Source organism: Gouania willdenowi, chromosome 18, assembly GCF_900634775.1.
Source record: "Gouania willdenowi chromosome 18, fGouWil2.1, whole genome shotgun sequence".
In the NCBI taxonomy this organism is placed as follows: domain Eukaryota; kingdom Metazoa; phylum Chordata; class Actinopteri; order Blenniiformes; family Gobiesocidae; genus Gouania; species Gouania willdenowi.
In genome coordinates this window covers 12,760,840-12,784,988 of record NC_041061.1, presented here as the reverse complement: position 1 = coordinate 12,784,988, position 24,149 = coordinate 12,760,840, and the positions used below count along the sequence as shown (strand labels likewise).

At 35.8% G+C, this 24,149-nt stretch overlaps 1 protein-coding gene across 9 annotated transcripts in view; it reads left to right on the top strand.

Annotated features, from left to right (window-relative positions):
• The window catches only part of LOC114480492 (adhesion G protein-coupled receptor L3), a 372,070-nt gene that overhangs the window by 19,161 nt on the left and 328,760 nt on the right, over positions 1–24,149 (top strand). For 8 of the 9 annotated variants that reach the window (XM_028474691.1, XM_028474685.1, XM_028474688.1 and 5 more), the window contains exon 1: positions 15,951–16,593. The exons of the other annotated variant lie outside the window; for it this stretch is intronic. The gene's annotated coding sequence lies outside the window, so the exon portion shown is untranslated. Of the gene's footprint in view, positions 1–15,950; positions 16,594–24,149 lie in introns of those variants that run through there. 9 annotated transcript variants of the gene reach the window in all.

The following is a 24,149-nucleotide window of genomic DNA, read 5'->3' as shown; positions in this document are numbered from 1 at the left end:
CAGTTTATTACAGCTTGAAATAACTACCTGACTGCTTATCCTCAGACCTCTAAAGTTCTGTTTGAGTTATTTCAGGGTGACCACATTTTGATTTCCAAAAACGAGGACACTAGCCTAAAAAACAAACTCAAAAAGTATTCAACGTTTTCTTGAATAAATAAGTTGTTATTGTCCTTAAAAATGACATGATACAACTCCTTAGCTTTCAGAAACTGGTGGAATTTCTCAGAAAGAGCAAATATTAGCGGAATTACAGTGTTTTAAAATAACGTGCTCCCGGAGATGCGTTCACGGTCACTGGGAAACTTGGACAATTTGATTAATTTATAAGAATCCCTGAGTAAATTCGGACATATGGTCACCCTAATGTTGTTGTTTGGCCTGATGGTGGCGCTATAGAACCGGTCAGATTGACCTCAGGGCTAAATCGTGTTCGTAATATTTGAGGATAATAGGAGGGTTAAACTAATGTTTTATTGTAAGAGAATATGATGAAAGGTAATGTGCGACGGTCACCAGTTCTCCCATCGGTCACTGAATGCTATAGCCTTGCATATCCCCTCGTCCCATTACATACAATTTATAGCTTTTATCCTTTTTTTCCCCCCAAGTTTCTGTTACATTACGCTTTGTGAAAATTGTCAATTATATGAGCTCACAGTGCTGCTCGCTGACTCATGATGACTCAACGCTATCTGATTCTGACATATCCAACAGATGTCAATGAGCTTTTTCGTGCATGTGTTTATATTGTGTTGCACGAAAAGGAGGAGTTGTGACCAAATGATTAGGGTTTGAAAAGAAAAAAAAGAAAAAAACACGAGCACCTTGTACATTAAAGGCAGATGTTGATCTATTTTTGGAAAGATAAGTTGTATTTTTTTTGGTTCCCAGTAGCTGCCTTTTATCCAATCACTGTACTTTATTCGAGTTGAATTACTCAATTGCAGCATTTTCATCTGAATAGAGAATAAGATATATGCCATTGTGATGTTTTGTCATTATTATTTATTATTATTTGATATCTAACTCAAGTAAAAAGCATGGAGTCATGTGAAACTAAAGCCCGAAGTTACTGATATGGATAAAAATAGATCAATTCTATTCTGGTCGGACGAGGCCCGACGAATCTCCAATGTGGCTAATGGAGCCTGATGCATTTGCATTGTGTGCCCATAGGCAGAAACGGCCATGCTGACATCGCTATTATATTATTGTGATAAACCACTGACTAGTTAGCAACAGGACATGGTTTGCGAGACACTGGGAGGTGGTCGCCAAATGCCTTCAACAAACTAAGAAAATAATTTTTTTCTAACTATTTGAGCCCATTTTTGCTTATTTTTGCACTTTTTCTGCAACTGCACCAAACTCACCATATTTCAATCTTTTTTTCATTACTTCTTTTGCCATATTTTTGCTCCTTCAAAGCATTTTTGCTACATTGCTTCCATTTCTGCCACTTGTCCGTCAAATTTCAATGCCTTTTATGCACATTTTTTTCACTCTCAAGACATTTTCTGCACTTATAAAAGTTTTCCACCACTTTTCCCACCTAATGTTACATATGTTGACCCATTATTTTCACTTTTCACCCGTTTTATTTCTGATTAAAACAAGGATTTACATTATTGTCACTTTTAACCTCTTTTCACCATATATCATGTTTATGTTTTTTGCCAATTTAACCACATTCACGATTTGTCATTCCCATTATTTTCCAGTTTAAACTAATTGTTCCTACTTTTTAAATTACATTATCCCAACCCCCACCCCCTCCACCCATTTTTGAGTATTGACACTTTTAACCCTTTTTTATCACTTTTTCTAACCTATTTTTGTGGTTTTTACCTTTTTCAGTCAATTTTAACCCATTTTATTTCTGATTAAAACAAGGATTTACATTATTGTCACTTTTGACCACCTCTTTTCAACATAATTTGTGCTTATATTTGCCAATTTATCCACATTCACAATTTGTCATGCCCATTATTTGTCAGTTTAAACACATTTTTATATTACATTAACCCACATTTTGTGGCTCGTGGGCTGAAAAGGTTGTGCATAAGTAAACAGCCAACCCTGTACTTTCCGCCCATCTTTTCATTTACTTTTATTAAATTAGAACATCAACTCTGAGACTTACAGTATATCCATATGGATGGATGTTTATGTCGGTAAAATAAATCACCATTTATCAAAGAAGACAAAATAATTTGATATTGTAGAGAAAGTACCACAGGTACAGTCGTGCATCGTAAGGTAATGAAGAGTTTTTAGTTGAATTCCTGACTTTTTTTGGGAGATGACTTCATATTCTAAATATGAAAATTATAGATTGATGTGTCAACGCACTCTAAGTCCAAGTAGGCTTATTTAAGCGTGTGGGTGACTGAGTCATGGTACGTGATTCAACAAATAAACCCTCGAAGCCAAGTTTGCAAAGGAGATGTGATACTGAAAAGCATAAATTCTTCTGCTATCTGCTTACCATTGAATCTTTTTTTTTTTTTTTTTTTTTTTTTTAAAGTAAGAAATATGAAAATCCATGCAAACCTCTGAGAAGTGAGAACACTTCATCAAGCGGTGAAGAAGTAGCACATGCCTTCTTTTTTTTATGCTGATTTGAACCATGGTGGATTTGATCTTCTCTCCAGGAAAAACCTCACTTCCATCTTTAAATAACCTGGAGAGCAGAAGTAGAGACTTAACGTTTCAAAATAAACTTTTTTAATACGGGTACACATTCAGCAAGAGCAAAGAAATGGTCACAACTTGCTCAAAGTGTTGGAAAACACCCAGATGTGGGTAGAGGAAGTCTCTTTATGACACAAAGCTCCATGCATACCTTATTTTGCGGCGACTGCACATACTGGTGCTAGGTTTTGTGCTCCAGTGATTTTTGTCATAATATCATAAAATACAACCAAAGTCCAACCCTCAACATAAGGAATACGCCCATACAAAAAATTTTGACGATGGCGTATTAGGGCCACGTTAAAATAAAAAAAAGAAATCTGAGCACTACAAGATTAAAGTTGTAATATTTCGAGAATAAAGTCATAAGCATGTGAAAAAAGTTTTGAGATTAAAGTCATAATATTTTGAGAATAGTCATAATTTTATGAAAAATAAAGGTGTATCTAAAAAAAAAAAAAACAAACTCCCCGTGGAAGTGAACACAACTAACACCAAAATCGACCACTTCCAACCAGTTCCTCTTCCACAAAAAAGACTATTTGCTCTGAATCAGTCTGGTTCTTTTGTCGGAACAAACGCAATCTTGTTCAAAATTGCTTTAAAGTCCTTAAACTGAAGTGTGGTGATGATGGGCCAGTATTTCACCATGTGCGAAACCTAAAGTGACCTCAACACAGACAAAATACTGTTTGTATTCTATGACTTTATTCTCCGAATATTGCGACTTTATTTTCTGAATATTGCGACTTTAATCTTGAAATATTACGACTTTATTCTCATAAAATTACAACTTTTTCTTGAAATATAACACCCCCCTTATGGTGTTACTGTGCTTGATTGACCAAGCACAGTAACACCATAAGGGGGTGTTCCTCTGACCTGCAGATGACCTGAATTCATGCAAAAGGAGGCCCGACCAAGTATTGAGTGCAAAGAAATTAACATTTTTGTTTAACATATCCTTTTTTTTTATTGATCTTATGTCATATTCAAATTTTCCAAGACACTGAATTTTGGGTTTTCATTATCTGTAAGCCGTAATCATCAACATTTCAAGAAATAAAGGCTTTTTTTTTGTTTGTTTTTTTTTACAAAAAAAAAAAAAAAAAAAAAGAGATAAAGGCTTGAAATATTTCACTATGTATCATGAGCCTATATCATATATGGGGTTTGACTTTCTGAAACTTTTTTATGATTTTTTTTTTTAGCTGTACCTGTATAGCCTACACTTGTACTGAGCGTGCAGTGGGGGAAGGCCGTGTAGGTGTTGCTTACTAAAATTGCTGATGCTGATACTAATGCTGACGTTGGTTGTTTGTTGATGCGTGGTGCCCACTGACTGTGGGTTGTCACGATTGGTCATGCACTAAAGTAAACTCAATACCTATCCCTGTCCAAGCAACATTTAACATGGAAAGTAGCAAAATAAGCTTTATTAGTTAGTGTTTGCAGTGGCCGCATAATAAACTCATTATTCTTCTTTGTGTTTGAAGAGGTTCCTTTGATATCTTCAATTAAAGTCTGTCTGTACTTTAGTCTGTTTTCATCTTGAAGTCAACATACATTGTGTAGACACTTTAGACTTTTGGGATGTGGCAATATGGACTTTTTTAAACCACATTTTTGCTACTCTGATGAGCCTTAAAAGGGCAATAATGTGTAGGGCTGTCACTTTAACGCGATAAATGCGATCAATTGATTACAGGAAAAAATAACGCGCTAACAGCGTGGAACCTTTCTCATTTCAATAGTTTCTGGTGTACCCGTCATACTGATGCACAGACCACAATAACAAGACGTGAGTCTGCAGTGCTTCTCAGCTTCGTTGGCTGTTCATTTTGTTTTATAAAAACACCGGATTGAAAATAAAAGTCCAGCTGTGTGCAAATTGTGCAAGAAAGGCTTTGCCCACCGGAGCTGTATTAGCTGGAGCTACCACGTCAATGCTAAACATGTAGCGGCTAGCACGGACCACGAGCATGGAATGTAATCGGCTATGCCTGCATGTCTTCAAGTCTGTTAAAAACAATAAATCACTTTATAAAGCCACTTTTAAATAATTAAAATCATTTAAATGAAAATACCTCAAGTTGATGGCGTTTCTCAGCAATTATTAGGTGCAATTTAAAAAAGAGATTAATTACATTAATGAATTACAGAGCATAATTAATTAAGCACACAATGTGACAATGGTGAATAGAATAGAATAGACTTTTATTGATCCACAGAGGGGGCATTTGCTTGTTGCAGCAACATAATAGCAGAATAATAATACCATCATAAGATAATGCTAAATGTAAACTGACATAAATTAGAAAAAAATAATATTATATATATATATATATATATATATATATATATATATATATATATATATATATATATATATATATATATACTGTATATTTTCTAAAGTGCAAATGAATAATAATGAAATGACTCAAATGATGCTAAAATGTGTACTGATACTAATGGAAGGATATGTTCGTGCTTTGTTAAACACGTAATATTGTCATTAGTGGAAGGTTTAAAATTTGTACCACGTTTACAATGTTAAGTTTTTAGTTGGATTTTTTGGTCAAAGTTTTGGAGTGCTAGCGTCAATGCTAAACTCGGCAAGACCTGTACTTGCAAGGCGACTACGTATTTGGTAATTGAAAATTGGCAATAAATGACAACCTGTGTCTGGATTTGTTGACAAGGTATGCAATGCAGGAAAAACAGAAGACTGACCTTGACCTTAAATATGACCTTGAGTGAAGGTCAAGGTCACACATTGAAAGGAAATATTGTTCAATGGTACCAGTATGAGCACTGTCTCTCAATTTGTGGCCAAGTTATAGGGAAATATATATATATATATATTTATTTTTTTTGTGACGTCATAATTACTGACCCCTACCAATCTTTTTACTGGTAGGTCACACATTGAAAGGAAATGTTGTTCAATGGTACCAGTCTGAGCACTGTATCTCAATTTGTAGCCAAGCTAAAGGGAAAAAGTTTTTTTTTTTTGTTTTTTTGTGACGTCATTAACTTTGACCCCTACCAATCATTTACTGGTAGGTCGTACAGCTTCGATCCCATGAAATAAAACACTCCACTTGAGATGAGCATTTCATAAATGTAAGCATCAAACTTATATGATTAATATTTATAGAGATGTGGAACATTTTGGTTTTTGACACTTTGACACAACCTTGACCTTGTTATTTTGGCTCCAAAAAAGGTTGAGTGCACATCCTTGACATTGCCCCTATGAGATGACATAGTCATTAGTGCTGCAGTAATAGCCTAGGAGGGGTTCCACGACAAAGGAGTTGCAAAAGAAAAATAATAAGAACTCCTACGATTACACATTGAAAATTTGGCAACTTTCAATTGCCAAATACAAATTAAAAGATTTTCCTGAACTTCACTGAAGTTTTTAGAGTTTTCTTTGAAATTTGGCCTCATTTCCAAAAGGTTTCTCATGCTTTGAACAGAAATGCTATCTTCATTTTATTGCTCCAATGCATCAAAAAGTATTCAACCTTAAATGTTATCTTGCTTCTCCGCATCTAAATCAAATCTATTGTAACCAGGCTTGTGTACTGTCAAGGTTCGAACAATTTATAGCATTTTAAAAAACTGTTATTTACTGAGAAAACTTATCTGTTTACACCAACATTGGTTGTAGTCATTGGTGTAGAAATAGAACTGCAACATACTCTGTTCATTTATTTTTTTCGCTAACAATACACTAAATATATAGCATTTGAAACTTTTAAACACATAATCTCCATAAAAAAAGCAGCAAAACTAGTGCATATGTAGGTGTCAGCACTGTGGAAATGATAATTCCCAGTCTTGCCAGCATGGATAAACAGGGAAAAATGGCTCTGACTTTATTGGATTCACTTTGCACAGCAACGGTGCCCATAAGCCTTCATTTTCTGGAACAGCTTTACATTTGCCAGGAGGTTCTTGCAACAGCATGGAGAGACTAACTGTGCAGAGTTTTTTTTTTATAACGCCATGCATCACCTCGTGATGTTCAATTAGTCCTGTGTCGCAGGTGCTTAACTCTCTGTATTTACTAAATCAGGTGGACAGCGGACATTTAGCACGAGGATGTGACGGTCAATTATACTTGTTGTCAGAGAGCTTAGTGTCGATGTTGTGAGGTTATAGATACTGAAACGAGCTAATGATGAAGCTACAATTGCCAAATCAGTCCTCATTATTTGATTTCATTAACTATTACTATAAGAGCTGGTTTTTAAACAATATGAATTTGCTGGATTTATTGAAATGCTTTGCCTTTATTAAAAGGGGGTGGTGGGGGGGGGGGGGGGTTGATATTTAAGATTCAAAAATTATTCTTACATTCTCAAATATTGATTCTTTAAAGTCCCCGAGACCCTGAAAACAGGAACAAGTGAGTCACAGAATAGATTAATTAATTATTTGTTTTCAAATTTATTGTCCTCCCAATTTGAATATTTAAATGACCAAATACAATAATAAAGGTTCTGTGAGGTGTTGATGTTAAATAGAAGACCACTAATTGAAAATCAAATTGATAATCATTAATAATAACAAAATTGGTTGTTTGTTTTCTTCAAGATTATTTAAAAAATAAATAAATAAATAAATAAATAAATAAATAAATAAATAAATAAATAAATAATCCATTTTATATTGCGCTACGTATTTAGTAACTATATGTAAGGATCACGTGGTTCTGCTGGAGATTTCTTCCTGTTAAAAGGAGTTGTTTTTTCCCACTGTCGCTAAATGCTTGTTCATGTGGATCTTGTTGGGTTTTCTCTTTCTTATTATGAATTTTATATTTTGACAAACGCATTGCGATGACTTTGTTGTAAATTGCGCTATACAACTAAAGTTGAATTGAATCAAAACATATGCAGATTTTGCGGGGTGTGGGGGGGAGCATGCCAACCCCACCCCCCAGTGGTCAAAAGTTGTCATTACAGTTTTCCCAAATTTATTCGAACAAAATATTTTTTTTAATGAAACACATTTCTGCTGCTTTGATTGACTAACATATTTCTGTTAGTTTCATATCACAGATGTTAGTTCTACCTCAGGTGTGTAGAATAAGTTTTTAGTGAAATTGTCCCAAACTTTTGAGACTTTAGGTTGGTTCTTCTTCTGCTGCGCAATTCTTCTTCACAATGTGAACAGTGAAGCGACACTGCACCCAGTAGTTCATGTTTGGTACTGCAGCAAAAATGAAGCAGAAAGCGGCCGTCGCAAATTTTTTAAGTCAAGATTATCAATTACGTTACTAATTGTTTTTTTATGTTACACACATTGCGGTTCGCACAAATCTCGGAACGGTCTACATATTTAATTCTATTTTTTCTTTTGCCCCCCCTGGCAAGAATCTCAAAATCCGCCTATAGATCAAAACAAGACGCCTTTACTAAAGAGAAACATTAGAAAATACTGACCCCTTCCATTGTCCTACCCTGACTCCCTCTTCCCTATTTCTTAGGGACACAACTATGCAATAAAATAAATATATTCATTTAATTGCAATAATAAAACATGCTTAGCTGTCGCGAAAAGATTGCACTACATGTAGTGTTGTAGGAAAAAAATAATGGAAAAAAAAATACATAAATAAATACTGACTTGGAGAGATCCTTTATTTCCTGATTTATTTAAGCATATTTCTTAAACTATAATGCATACAGTGGAGATAGATACAACAACTTTTTTTTTTGGCTTCACTATTGAACTTTACACTACTTCCTTAGTCGCAATTATTTATGGTTACGCCTTTACTGGTGACCTCTCGATTCTATGAGAATTCATCTCATTATAATGTGATATATAAATATTGATCATAGCAACTTGTAAACTTGTAAATCAGCCCCCGAGCTTTGTTTTTTATTCAAGACTTTTCAGATGAAATCTGTCTCACACCATCTGTTCGTGCTTATGTCACGCTTCCCTTCTGAATGTTGCTTATGTGGGTGTTGAATTTTTACTTCTCAAAAACACACTTCACCTCAAAAATGAACCCATTCCACATTTTTGCAATTTAAGAAATTATGCAAATGAAAAATAGGACTATATGACTTTTCCTATTATATCAAAGGGCACTTGATGGAAATGAGATTTGTAATGTTAAACACTACATACTAATGTACTACTCATAATATGTTTGAGGTCAAAAAGAGTATGTAGTGCATTCACATTACATAGTATGCAAAGATTGAGTGAGCGAGAAATACCTGGATGTTTACTTTATGGGAACATTTTTTAAGTATGCACAGTGGGCACACTAGTCCCATGATGCTATGCGAGCAAAACGTAAAACTTTGTAAATAGGGCTCTTGTTTTGAAGTTGACTAGAGTTTTTGTCAGTAGCACAATGGCGGGTCTCCGAAAATCTTTGAAATGTCGCCATGAAATTAATTTCCGTGAGTTTTATGGATCAAATGACCACATGTTGATATTCTACTTGGTCACTTTCTCACTTAAAATGTTTTCAGAACTTTCCAAGGTGGAGAATCAACAGAGATATTTAGCCATGATTCAGGTTATTGTCGGCGTGGGTTTAAAATGTATACTTCAGTGGGAAGGCCATCATTGGTCATCATCCTAACAATACGTATCGTAGACAGTATATACTTATTGAGTGTATATTAGGTGTTCTCAACCGTGGACCTGGTTTGGGGTTGCGAGACACTGGGAGGGGGTTACCAGATGCCCATTTTTTTCTTATTTTTACCCTTTTTCTGCAACTTCACCAAATTTGCCATATTTTACTCCCATTTTTGCCACTTCTATGTATAATTTCAATGCATTGTCTGCACATTTTTTTTCACTTCCAAGACATTTTTCACATATGTTGACCCATTATTGCCTTTTCACCTCTTTTCACCATATGTCATGCTTGTTTTTGCCAAATTAACCACATTCACCATTTGTCATGCCGATTATTTGCCAGTTTAAACTAATTGTGGCTACTTTTTAAATTCAATCATCCACAGTTTGCAACTTTAAAAACATTTCTGTGGTTTTAAAACACCATTTATCCACCTTTTCTACCTTTTTTGGTCACTTTAACCCATTTTGTTTAAAACCTTGTTTAAAACAAGGATTTACATCTGTAAGATGACTATTATCTATGGCCCAAATAATTAAAACTTCCTGGATAACAGTGGATATTAATCAGATAAATAAATAAATGTGGTTATCACAGATTCATAGAACAGTGGACCATCATTTTGCTGACTTTATGGATGGACCCCAAAAATCTCTCCCCTTTATTCCCCCTTATAGATGGCCCTGTCTCCACATGACTGTTCTTCAATGTTCATGTCTGTGTTCAACCACCTTCAGGTACAGTGGGGGTCCCCGGTCTCTGGAACCTTTATTTTGGGGGTCATGGACTGAAAAGGTTGAGAACCACTGGTGTATAGTATGGACGACTATGCTATTTACTCAAGCAAACCAGTTAAAAATCAGCATTGGACTATCATTTTTTATTTTTTTTTACTCCTCATCTCCTATGTTCTAGATTTCTACTTTTACATATCGATATTTCCATCTTTTATTTTCCAAACGATGAAAATGTGCATTTGGCTTGTATTTTCCATCTCGAGTGGTGTAGCCTTGGTGCTAAAGCTAACATTCCGGCTGATATTTTCTATAGCTCTCATTTATGTTGTTATTGTGGTGGATGGCTGCAGTATAATGCACGCTTCTTAAGGCAGTGGCTTTGAAGCTGCCGACTGTACGTGAGTGGAAAAAGCAGGCGGCTTTGGTCACTGCTCTACCTGGAGAAATTCATTTGCACCACAAGGCAGTGTCGGGGAGAGATAACGCTTATGCAGCTAGCTATAGCGTCTATTCAAACGCAGGCAGGAAGGCACCCGGGTAATTCCCAGCTGAGCTTTTAGGAGTTCAGGGCTACTCTAAATGAGCCTATTAATAAGGTTCATGGGGAAATTATCACAGGGTTACTATTTATCTTAATATTGATTATGGCCTTTTGGTTGATTGTTAAAGCTAACTACAGCTAACTCCTGCATAGTTGTAATGTCGTAAAACTGTGCATCAATCAGGTAGTAAGGAGCCACCTTTAACCTATTTTCTAGAGTGTTTTCTAATTAAAAGACATTCGGATTGGATGGACATAGTTGTAAGAATAGAAAGCTAGAGCTTTGATGGTCTCATTTAACCCTCATATTATCCTCAAATATTACTCGTACACATTTTACATTTTGCCTCCAGAAAATTGTAGATTAAAAAAAAAAAATGCTGTGAATTGTTCAAACCTTGACAGCACAAGGTTACAAAAGATTTGATTTACGTAGGTGTGTAGAAGCAAGATAACATTTAATGCTATACACTTTTTGATGCATTTCTCAAGAATAAAATAAAATGAAAATAGCATTTCTGTTCAGAACATAAGAAGCCTTTTGGAAATGAGGCCAATTTTGAAAGAAAACTCAGCAAAATCTCTAGTTGTTCATTTAGCATTCACGCTAGCACAGCAAAACTTTGACCAAAAAAATGACATTTAAAAAAACAAGTTGAAAAACTGTGATACAAAATCCATACCTTCCATAAATGACTATTACGTGTTTAACTAACCAAACTTAACCTCTTATTATTCTCAAATACTACATTTACCCTTAGGGTCAATATGACCCCAGGGATATTTGCCTCCAGAAAAATGATTTTCACAAAATTGTTGACCAAGTCACAATTCCGTACCCCTTCAGACATTTAACCTGAAACTATGTACCCCCCCCCCCCCCCCTACTCCTGCACACCTATAAAACATAATGTAATGTCATATACAATGTAGCCATGCATGACATCACTGGTGATGACATCTTCAGTGTTCTAAAACAATGGGTTTAACAGAAGTTCCACAGTGTGGATGGGGAAATGAATGGGATTTATATATTTCTATATATTTTCTTTTGGTAGCCAGAACATCACCAACATTTTTATCACCTGTTCCTTGTCCCATTTATCAATTGTCCTGAAAATTTTCATCCAAATCCCTTCATTACTTTTCAAGTTTATTTGGCTAACAGAATGACGGACTGACAGACAGACAGAATGACAGACAAACTGAGGGTAAAACTTAACCTTACCGCTCTTCGCGGAGGTAATAATAATAATAATAATAATAATAATAATAACCGGTAAAACATTTTATTTATAAGTGCTTTTCATAAACTCTTTACAATTGTTAAAACAATTACACACAAGTCAAAAAAGGAAACAAACAGCAACAAAGGTATATACAGAAAAAAAAAAAAACTAGCAATCATAATAATAAATAAAAATGATTTGACAAATAAATAGATGCTTTTAGGCTTAACTCAGCTTTTATTCATTAATATTCAATCATTGACTAAAATCTTCAACTGGTTCCTGAGATCAAACCATTGTCAAATGCTTCTGATTTTACTAAAAGTCTAAATAAATAATAATAAATAAATAAATAAAAAAAGAAAAAAAAAGAAAATCTGAGGTGTTCACATGAGAATTACACTCCCTGATACACACACAGAATGCAATATAACACATGGCTTCCTGCCAGCGTCAGGCAACCAATACAGTACAGCTAGCACTAGAGAACTGAGTACACTTCAGTGAAATATCCTTGGAAAAGACACTGTTTGGATTGTGTGTGGGAACAGGTGGCTTTAAGAAAGAAGTGCCAGAATGTTTTAAAACTAACCCATCAAATAAAGCCTTGAACCACATACATCCCATAGTCCCAAACCCGGGGTGCGACTGGTTTTCCCCCCCAACATCATGGAACAATGCCTTACTTGTGCATTCCAGCTCTTATAAACAAATGGTTAAAAGCCTCAGACCGTGCATCGGGGTTATCGCTTCAAATCAGTGTTTGTTTGACAGCTGACACAGAGCAGAAGGCCTCGTGTTTGCTGCTACGTTGGCACGTTTGAGCGAATACCAACTGTTGCTTGCTTTTAGGCACTGAAGTGCAAGACGACATGTTGTCAGAGAGGCCATGGTGAACATTCTTGCAGCAGATAAGACAAAGATAAGTTGGTTTAGGCTCAGACGGTTCCCATAATATTTTGCATGAATTTACCCAAGACTGTGACAGCAAAAGATTAGGGGATTTGATGCAGTAGAAGTCCTTTCATTTGACTATTCCTGAAGAAAATGACTGATATGAAAGAGTGATAACCTTGATTATTGGTGTATGTTTTTAAAACTATCATCCAATGTTTGTTTTGTAAAGGCTCTTCCATATAATGTTGCATTGGAGTTAATCCGATTAATTCCTGCCTTGAAGACTCTGTATTAAAAAAAAGGATTAAAGCTTTGAAGCTCGTTTACCTGAAAAAACGATATCAAAGGTTCAAATTGCTACTTGAAAGTTTGTTTTTTTCAACCGGTGGTTGACATTTTCTTACATTGCATTGTGGGATGTGGTGTGCATAGAAGTATCATGGGGGATTTTACCCAGAACAAATGAGAACAAAAATCGAGAATCACTGTCCTCCCTGTCTGTAAAAAACAAGGATTCACATTAAGAATGACGTAAAAACTCGAATTGATAATTTTCTTTGCAGTTGTAATTGCATTGAAATTGTCAAAATTATAATTTACATTTTAATTAAACGCAAACCTGGGGAACCATGTTACAGTTCTATGGCAATACACTTATGTATAGTTAACGTTATTAAAATATCTTATATGTCACTTCTCTTCAGGGTAATTTTACCATTTAAAAATAATATATAACACAGAAAAAGGTTTAAACCAAAAATATTTTAATGGATAAGGAAGCCTAACAAGGTAAATAAGGGATAAGACATAGATTAGATAATAGATAATATTTTTTCTTGTATTTTACAGCTGATTTGGGTCAAAATTGACCCATTTTCATAAGAGATGCTAACAGAAAGCTAACACGAGAAGAAGGTTAAGTTTAATGGAAATATTTCTTATTTTTCAGGGGAAAACACAATTGTAATTTTAATTGAACATGGATTGTAATTTTAAAATGTAATTGAGCCCATCCCTTAAAGGGGTCACCAACATGGTGCCCGCGGGCACCAGGTGGCCCACATGGACCACAGTGAGGTCCCCTCAAGAGCTCTAAGTCACTAATGAACAAAGACATAGTTATAGGACTTAGTAAATTTAAATACTGCTGATGAAGTTTTAGTATTAAATTAAGCATCTTTAAATGGGTATCTTCACTGAAACATTGTGACAAATGTTTTGTAGTGTTGCAGATCTGGTGTATGGCTAATGATATGTTAAATACAATATGATAATTATATAAGACGTAGTTTTAAAAACGCAAGGTCTATTTTCTATAAAATGTAATGAAAGTGAAACGATGGCATAAATTCGGAGAAAACCTCAACATTTCCTAACTTTTTAAGTTACTGCTAGCCTTGCTTATTATCCAAGCGTCTAAGTCTAGTTAAATTGAAAGCATTTATTAAGTGCTTTTATAACTAGTAGTTCTTCGGACTATTCAATACCTATGAAGTCGCTGACAGTTTCAGAAAGGTTGGTGATCCCTGATTTATAGAACGAGTACAACGCCCATCGGAAGTATGTATTCATATAGTGGGAGGAGCTTAAGTAGAGAGCCAAATGAGTTTGAAGGTTGGATGTACAAAGAGGTGTACATATAACTCAGTATTCTGTAGTGTTATAAAAAGGTATATTTGCAGGTGCAAAGTAAAATAACGTGTGCAATTTCCCTGGTTTAATTCTATGAGACATGTGCATGATAAATGTTTGGGTTTTTTTTACTCATTTTTATATGTTTTTTGTTTGGCGTATTTTTCTGTAATGTATGTTTTTTGGAGTCATTATGTGTATTTTTGTATCTTTCTGTTGTCTTTTTGTGCTTTTTTGTATATTTGTTTTTTGTTGCCATTGTAGTGTGATTCTGGAGTCATTTTGTGTATTTTTGTATCTTTTTCAGTGTAGTTTTGTGCATTTCTGTTGTCATTTTGTGCATTTTTTTTTGTATAAATATTTAGTTTTGTGTATTTTGAGTCATTTTCGTATTTTGTTTGGTGTGTTTGTTTTTGTAATGTATGTTTTTTGGAGTCATTTTGTGTGTTTTTGGAGCCTTGTTGTATATTTTTGTGCATTTCTGTTGTTGATTTGTGTACTTTTTGTATAAATATTGTTTAGTCAAAGTTTCAGGTCAAACAAACAGGGAGAAATTCGCTTCACAATCACACACATTCACGCAGACCTTTCTTGCATTATAGATAAACTAGTACAGTGCCAGTCAAAAGTATGTATTCATATAGTGGGAGGAGCTTAAATAGAGATGTCAATTATGGCCAAATGAGTATGTGTTTGAAGGTTGGATGTACAAAGTGGTGTACATACTCTGTACTCTGTAGTGTTATAGAGTGGTATATTTTGCGGGTGCAAAATAAAATAGCGTGTGCAATTTCCCTGGTTGAGTTCTATGGGACATGTGCATGATAAATGTGTTTGTTGTTTTGTTTTGTTTTACTCATTTTTATGTTTTTTGGAGTCATGTGTATTTTTGTATCTTTTTGTTGTCTTTTTGTGCTTTTTTTGTATAATTATTGTTTTTTGTTGTCATTGTAGTGCGATTCTGGAGTCATTTTGTGTTATTTTGTATCTTCTTTAGTGTAGTTTTGTGCATTTCTATTTTTCTGTATAAATATTTAATTTTGTGTAATTTGAGTCATTTTCATATTTTTGTTGTTTGGTGTATTTCTTTTTGTGACGTAAGTTTTTTGGAGTCATTTTGAGTGTTTTTCGAGCCTTTTATGCATATTTCCGTGCATTTCTGTTGCCGTTTTGTGTACTTTATGTATAAATGTTAAGTCATCAGGTCGAACAAACACCGCGTATCGGAGAAAATAGCTCCACACACACGCAGACGTTTCTTGCATTATAGATAGATAGATGTTGGTTGAGCCTTTACATTTTTTTTTATAAATGCTTCAAGTTTTCATATTTTCTTATTTTTTTTAATTTGATTAAAAATCAAATTACTGAGCTGTTTTCCGAAGGTGGGTGTCTTTGGTGGTCGTGCTTAGGTGTGGATTGCACAGTGATGCGTTCACTGTCATCCCACTGAGCTCTGCTGTGTGCGCGCCTCTGTTATCCCCTGCTTGCTGCTAGGTGGAGCCCGAGTATACCGCGAGAGGGACAATCCACATCCGAGATTTTCCTCTCACCTTTCTTTCTTTCCTTCTTTCTCCGGCTCTCTCCAAACCCTCAGTCAGTCCTCATTCAGATTTATCCTCCCAGCCAGTGCGCAGTGGAGCTTTTGTCACAGACGCACAGCTATAGGGCGCAGTGGATTATTAAAAAAGAAAAGAAAAAGAAAAACTTCTGCTTTTTTTTTTTGTTTTTTTTGGATCCCTCAGACATCACTGACTTGCTTTTACATTTTCCCCTCATTTGGATACTCTTTATTCTTTTTTTTTTTTTTATTGTGTGCAGCAGGCATTTCGCTTTCCATACACGGGACGTGATGTAGCACAGATGGACGCCTTTTGCCATAAAGGGATGTAAAGGTGGTGGTGGTGGTCGTGGGGGGGACAAGTGGCGAGGATTCTGCGGGGATCGGATCGTGGAGATAAGCCACAGAAGATCGAAGAAAGTCGATTATCATTTTTGAAAGCAAAGGATACCGAAATAAAACACAAACCACCCCCCGAACCGCTTTGGATACTCCAAGTCCATTCCGGACCGAGCCACCGTGCGTAATGACGACACCGAGCACCGGAGAGACAGTTTCCATGTGAAATTACGCGTGCTTTCGCTTCCTTTCATTGGGGGTAAATAAAAAAGAAAGAAAGGTGTCGGACTTGAAGCCTCATCACAGGCATCGCTGTTCCTTCTCCAGACGCTGTAAGTGTTCCAATCTCACACTGAGTTCACATGTTTAGTGCCTCACATCCACTCCAGAAATCAAATAATGATGACGAGTAGATTAAAGTGTGCAGTAGTGCACCACCAGCTGATTACTTTAACCCGAGTCAGGTGCGTGCGTGGTTGAGGTGTAATCAGCAGCGGATTGGCGCCACCTGCGATGATAACATTAATGTATATATATGTATATATATATATATATCTGATTCCTTTGGGATTATCTTGTTTTCCTGTGTTTGTAGGTTAGATTATAATCTCTAAACAGAGAAATACACTTTGACAGTGTGTGTGTGTGTGTTTTTTAGACACATTAGTGAGACCTCAGATGAAGTTTATTATTTTTTATTTATTTTTTTTACATGTAGTTTATATATTATTTAATAGCAGCTCCAGCTTCACCTGAATGCAAAGAATGGAACTAGTTTCTCAGAGGCCTGTGCTATGCTGTGAGGATGTATGCAGTGGTGAGTGTGTTGAATTTTTACACAATTTTTAGTGTGTATAGGATAAAATATGCAGTTCATAGATTCAGGCTGTATGGATTTTTTTTAATTTTTTTTTTATTTATTTTTTTATCAGAAGCTTATGTGTATACATATATGTTGATATGATTTGCGTTTATTCCCAAAGTGTCACTTCAGGCTTTCTGCTTAGAATACATCAAGCAGTGTAGAATAAGATGAGGACTGTATATAAAGCAGTGTTTCTCAAATGGGGGTACGCGCACCCCTGGGGGGGTACGCGACGACACTACAGGGGGTACTTGAGAGAGTGAGTAGAACATTAACAAATGAAAGCATTAAAAATATGGGGTTTTATGTTTTTTTTTTTTTTTTTTTTTTAGGTAAAAATGATAATCATAATAAAATTAGGATAGAAATCATTTTGATCAGAACATGAATTTTGGTCCAACACCAGGTATGAGATGACCAGAAATGACAAAAACAGTAGAAATAAATCCATTCACTGTTTCATTCTATTCAATTACAAAATTAGAATCTTTAAAATGTGCTTTTTCACTCATTCATTCCGTCATTACGCTCTATAGTTGTTTTTTCACAGTATTCTGAGCAATAACGTAGTCAAACAAAGGGGGTACTTGGATTCAGAAATAAGAGAAAAGGGGCTACTTAAGCCAAAACAGTTTGAGAACCACTGGTATACAGCACGTGTCAAACTCATGGCCCGGGGGCTAAATTCGGCCTTTTGGAGCATCCAATTGTGCTCGCAGGAAAAGGCAATAATGACAGAAAATGAATGAATAATTGTGTAAATGAAACTCAGTTTTCCCACTGCTTATATTGCACGATTGCAGTCATTTTTTAATGTTAAACTATTGAAAAGAAAACTCAAAAGTCTGACACAGTCCTTCAATTTACCTCAAATTATTTCATAATATTTCCCTTAAAGGAATAGAAATTGGTCACAAAATCTAGGACATTTATAGTGAAGACTCTGTTGGGACTGATATCTGTCACCTCCTGCATGGATATGATTGGTTTCTTACATATGTATGATTTTATGTATATGTAGAAGTGCAATCTAGGACTTAATAATGTTGAAATGACTTGTTTACCTGCTCCATATTTGGCCCCTGAACTGAAACGAGTTTGACGCCACTGGTATTTAGAGTTGTGTTATTTAATATGCCCATGAAGTAGGCTTGCTGTAGGAGAAAAAAAAAATGTCTGCTAGAGAAAGGATGTGTACGGCCACTGTACAGAAAGCTTTGATGTGAAGTCAGCAGCACACTGTCTTTCAGCATCCAAATCAAAGGCAGGAAAAGGGGAGCTTTAGCCCTTCACCCTAAATCGGATCTGAAGTTTTCCCATTCTGGCACAATCACGCCTTTCATTTCCAATTACGATATTCTTCAAATTCTCTCATCTGGAGTAATAAATCGGCTCCGGATTTGGAAAAAAGGGGATCTTTAGTGCAGGGAAGTGAAATTTTTTCATGTTTTTTTTTTTTTTTTTTTTTTTTTTTTTGTGTGTGTTTCTTTCAGAAAGACATTAACATTGTTGTTCTTGTCTGATAATTACATCCATTATATCCAGGCCTGCTGTACCATCTGTCATGTAATCTACATTGGCCATTGGTGGAGTCGCCCCCAAGCATATCTCACTCACACACACACACAAACACACACACACACACACACACACACACACACACACGCGCACACACACACACGCACACTTAAGACCAGTCTTACATCGACTGGTCTTTCGCTCTTTCTTTATATTAAATGGCTAAGTGTTGCTGCCGGAGGAATGTGATGGAGCTTCTATTTAATATAACAGCAGCTGAACCTGGCATCTGGTTGTGATACCTGATGGGACGACAGCGTTTGAAAAATAAAAAGTAATTGTTCTGCAGCCGTTCCCTGAGGCTGCTGTACTCTGGCAGGCTATTGTAGTGGGAGAGAGAGAGAGAGAGTCTGGTGAATATCAGCTACTGTACTGTGCTGCATATCGATTGGATCGCTTATCTATGGTAAAGAAACTCAGCGACTGATGGTGACGGTTGACAGAATAAAACAGTTTTCATACTGGAGCTGTAACTCTGTATTTCCCGTACTTGTGAAAGAAATTGTTCTTTTTTTTCCCCCCTTCATAATCTTATCATGCACTTGACCTGTTATAAAATATGTGGAGATATATATATATATATGTTGGCAGAATGCTTTTACAGTGTAAATCCATCATTTTGTGAATGAAATGCATTAGTACTACTGGTTATATTGGTGAAACATGTATGTTTTTTATGCTTGGTGGCTTTATTTGGTCTGTTGAGTGGTTTCTCATTGTGTCTATTTCAGATGTATAGTTCTTGATTTCCTAAATGTGATCTTGTAATGAGGATATTTCATAGAATATTTCAAATGAGTACATCAAAAGCTTAGTAGGAATCTATTGAGTTGACTCTGGTCATCATTTTAATATTCAATGGATAAGTATGCTTAAATAATGCAGAATATATCAAGATTTGATATACTTGATATCATGCACTACAAAATCTCGCAAAATCTTGTGTGACAGCGAGGGCTGGGTGATATACTATTACTGACCAAAACTCTTATCTCAATATTTGTTCTACAAATGATGATATGCAATAATAACTTTGATATTTTCAACTTTTGGAGTTAAATTTGCTGACGCAAAATGCCACACAGCTGCATTTATTACCTGCACAGCTGCACAATATGTGCCACTTTTGGCTTTTTCTCCTCTAAGGGACAGCACGTGTGAGTGAGCTCTGTAGTGTGGCTTGTTTAGATGAAGGTCTGGGTTAGAACACACTCAGAAATGCATCAAACTGTGCTTTTCATGTTCCGAGAAGTAACGAAAACAGCAACTCCTAAAAGGAGTATTTTAATACTAATTCAACTATGGAATGAAAATGTATCATAAGAGATACTGTTATTTTCCCTATCGGCAAAATAGAAATCTTGATGTATATTGCCCAGGCCTCATGACAACATCTTGGGCTACTAGCGGCATAGCCAGATTCGACACATCTGTCCATTGATCTAATCTATTAACAATTGCCACATGTCCAGATTTTTCATTTAATTGAAGGTTCTAGGGTCAAATGTGTCATGGCATAAGAAAGCATTACGTATCGTTAAACCCTATTTATTCTCATGGCCAAATCTGACATAATTAGCTTTGTACATATAAAACTAGTTGCTTTTTTTTAAATGAATAAATATGAGTTTGTGTGCAGTAATTTCTCTATGAAACTACATTTTCATTAAGAAATAAGAATGACGAACTTTTAGGTAAATATTCTTTATTGTTATAGTTTAAAGCAGTCATGGGCAACTGGAGGCCCAACATTATAGGAAAATACACAAAGTGACCCGAAAAAACACAAAACGACAACACAAATACGCAAAAATGACTCAAAGAAATGTAATAAAAATGACAGAAATACACAGAAAGACAAGAATAACACAAATAATGACTCCGCAAACCCACAGTACTAACAAACAAGCAAAACGTCAACAAAAATACCAAAAAAACATACATTTTACTGGAAAAATACACAAAAGGACAACAGAAATACCTAAAAATGTAATCATAACAAGCAAGGCGACAACAAACATACACAGAATGACAGAAAAACACACACATTTACTTTAAAAACCTTTGTGTTAACCCATGTGTTAATGCTCAGATTGGTTATTATTCTAAATGCTGACTGAATGTTGATAATGTGGCCTTTCGATCAAACAAACACATTTGTGGCCCCTGCTGTGATAGAAGTTGCCCTGGATCCCCTCTTGCACAAGTTCTTTTTATATTAATTTAAACATTCTTCATTGAAAATGATGCAGTTTAACATTTTCTGTCATTATTTCTTATGCATGTAGAGTGGTGGAGCCAGCACGTAGTTTCATAAAGGGAAATTTCTCTTTTTGGCCTTTTAAACGAATCAATTTGAAGGGAAAGTCGGCCGTGAATATTCCCCCCACGGTAGCAAAATAAAAGATTCCTAGCACTCCACGACGACTGCACCAATCAATCCTGATTTGGAAAGCAGCAAAACAGTAAAGGCATACCTTTCCATGCTTTGATTGCTGAACATTCCGGGTTACCACCTTATGAATTCAGCACGTCATGCTCAAGGTCACATACTCCACATATTTTTGCAGATGTTGGATTCATATTTGTCTCTCCTCCAAATGTGCAGTCATGTCTCTGGGGATCAGAAGCAGTGGACTGTTGGTAATACGCTCCGTTCTCCTACTACTCATGAGGATAACCACTGATTCGGCAAAGCATTTGTTAGTCCTTAATTTACAGCCACTTGGGGAAAAAAAAGGTGTTCAGTCCTAATGGCAATCAGGAGCCATCACGATAAAACTCCAACACTTTTTTTTTTTGGTATCCAGCTGCTGTTGCACAGATCATGAGAATATAGTAAGTGGCACTATTCCAGTAAAATGGATGGTCTCCATGGCTACCACTCAGTTAGGTCGTCTATCCAATCAGCTACTTTACTAGTGGCCACGGTTCACTTTTCATTTCACATATCCTTTTGTAGCTGCTGAATGTCGTATTTTTCAAAAAGGTGGATTGTCATTAGATCAAAACAGAAAAAAAAAAAATGCATATTTTGAGTAGTTTTTTGTTTGTGGAAGCTACTTGTATGTTTGGATTTCAAAAAGTTAAATGTGTGGTTCCTCCTCACATTTTTATTGTTATTCACCTTTAATTAAAAAACTAGTCCTCACTGCAGGTTTTCAGTAATGTTTTATTGTAGGCCTCTGAAATACTTTTTGCTTACATTTTTCCACGTAATTTTTCAAAGCTGTCGTGGACGATAACTAAGTTTTTTTTGTTTGTAACGCAGATAAAAGACTTTGTAGGCCCCAAAAACCAATACATCAAAGGTATTTATTAAGAGAAACGGTAGGATTTACTCAAAAAACAGGCAAAGGTTGAAATTGCCGCTCCAACAATCGGTTTGTTGACAAAATGGTCTTGTGACTTGCAAAAAGTTTCACGCATTGCATTGTGGAATTGGGAATTCTGTAATCGAATGAAAAGATGGCGACAAAGTTTCTTTTTGAATGTTTTAACCTCATTTTTTGCTGTGATTTCTTGTTTCTTTGCCAGACAAGGAGGATACGTGTCATACCGTTTTTGGTCTAGTTTGTTTATGGTTGAGTACTGAGATATGACTCACTTCGCGAGACATTCAATTTTTGTCCGTATTCAGTTGTTTTGGTGGGAGCCACAATATCAACATCTGCCCACTTTCAATCCGTGAAAAGAAAACAGCAGAAATGTCAGTAGTGGATGAAAAACAACAAATTTTGGCTATTGTCTGCAGCAGCTTTAAGACAATTATTGACCGAAAAGAAAAAAAAGCAAAGAAGTTAATTTAAAACAAGAGGGGAAAACTACCGACAATTTGAATTTCCATGAAAATGCAAGATTTATGTGAAAGTTTGTCTTCTCGTGTTCAAATTCCTAACACTACTGGAGGGCTCCAGCAGGAGGCGCTACGACATTAACGAGTTGTGCGCAAAAGTCGAGACAAAACTTACAGCAAAGTTAGAGACGCTATCGCTAAATAGAAGAAACTGCCATTGTTCTATTGTAGAGGAGGATCTGGGACTCAGAAAGGTGCTTTGGGGACTAAACTTGCACAATTTCTGTGCCATAACTTGAAGATTCACTGATTTTAATACAGAAATTTGCAAGATACGGTTGATTGATAATAATTACAGGTAAAACATTTTTATCGAGTAGTATAGACCAGAAAAACATATGAAATGGCATCCTGAAATCCTTATCAACGAGTATTTCAAGCAAGCTATTTTCAATTATTTAATTCCACTAATTTACAGTCTCGCGTGGTGCCCGAATGAAGCCGATGTCTCTTTAGGCCCGAACACGTTTCAAGCCGACACTATTCACATCCGTGCGCATAGAATGATGAGTTATAAACATGACGAGCAGTTTCATGTGCACTACACGCTACGTCTGGTTGAAGCTACGCAGTTTATATTGGACAGTGCACACAGGCAGCATCGGGGGCAGCTAATTGGCTGCAGGGGTCCACGGGGTCCTCGGGTAAAGACGGGAGCATCCGAGCAGATCACCTGCATTAAATAGACAGTGCGGCTGATGTCTGATGTATGCATTTCTGGGTTATTCAGATTAGAAATAGAGTTAAAACAACCCATGCACATCTGGAAGTCCCTTTTGTATCCAAGTGGGCAACAATTATGACATCGGAATTGATTAAAAAATGAAAAAAACAACATAAAATCTCCCCAACGTTGCTGAAAACTGAACGTAGGAGGCGCCATCACTCCGTAGGAGAGCAAAATTACAAAATCGGGGGCCCCTACGCTCAACAGCGCTGGCGAGAACCCTGAGTATACGAAAAGAAGTGGTAGATAATGTGGTTTAGTGTTTTATCTAACCTTACTTCTTAAATCTTAAAAATAATGACACAATTCCTAAATCCATCACAAACCCTGTAACAGATGTTAGCAGTAGCAAGCTAAAGGCTAAAGACGGTGCCTTGTTCTTTTGTTGCATTATTGAAAAAGCTATTTTAATCGTAACTCTTTTGGCAGTTAATGATAATTAGCGACTTAATTTAAAAAAAAAATGTAACATTTTACTTTCTGCGTGGAATGAAGCCACAGAAGTCTGCCTTCGTCTTGGGTTACATCTCTACGTCATTGTGCACATCGTCATTTGTAATCCAATATTAGTTTGAACCCACTAGACCCATTAGCTGGAACTAAATGCATGGATCATTGAAATGAGCTAGCAATCTGTGCGTGTCTGTATCAAGTGAATTATTGACTTAACAAAATGTACTATTCACAAATGAGCGCTGATAGACTCTTTCTGTTCGGCTCAGGTCTTTGGATAATTGGTCCGCTAAGCTTATTTCACTTGAAAATCATTTGTTACCACAATTGTTCTACAAGCTGATACAATAAAGAGCTTTATGTTAAACCTCCCAGCATGCTTTTTTTTTTTTGCAGTTTTTTTTTGTGC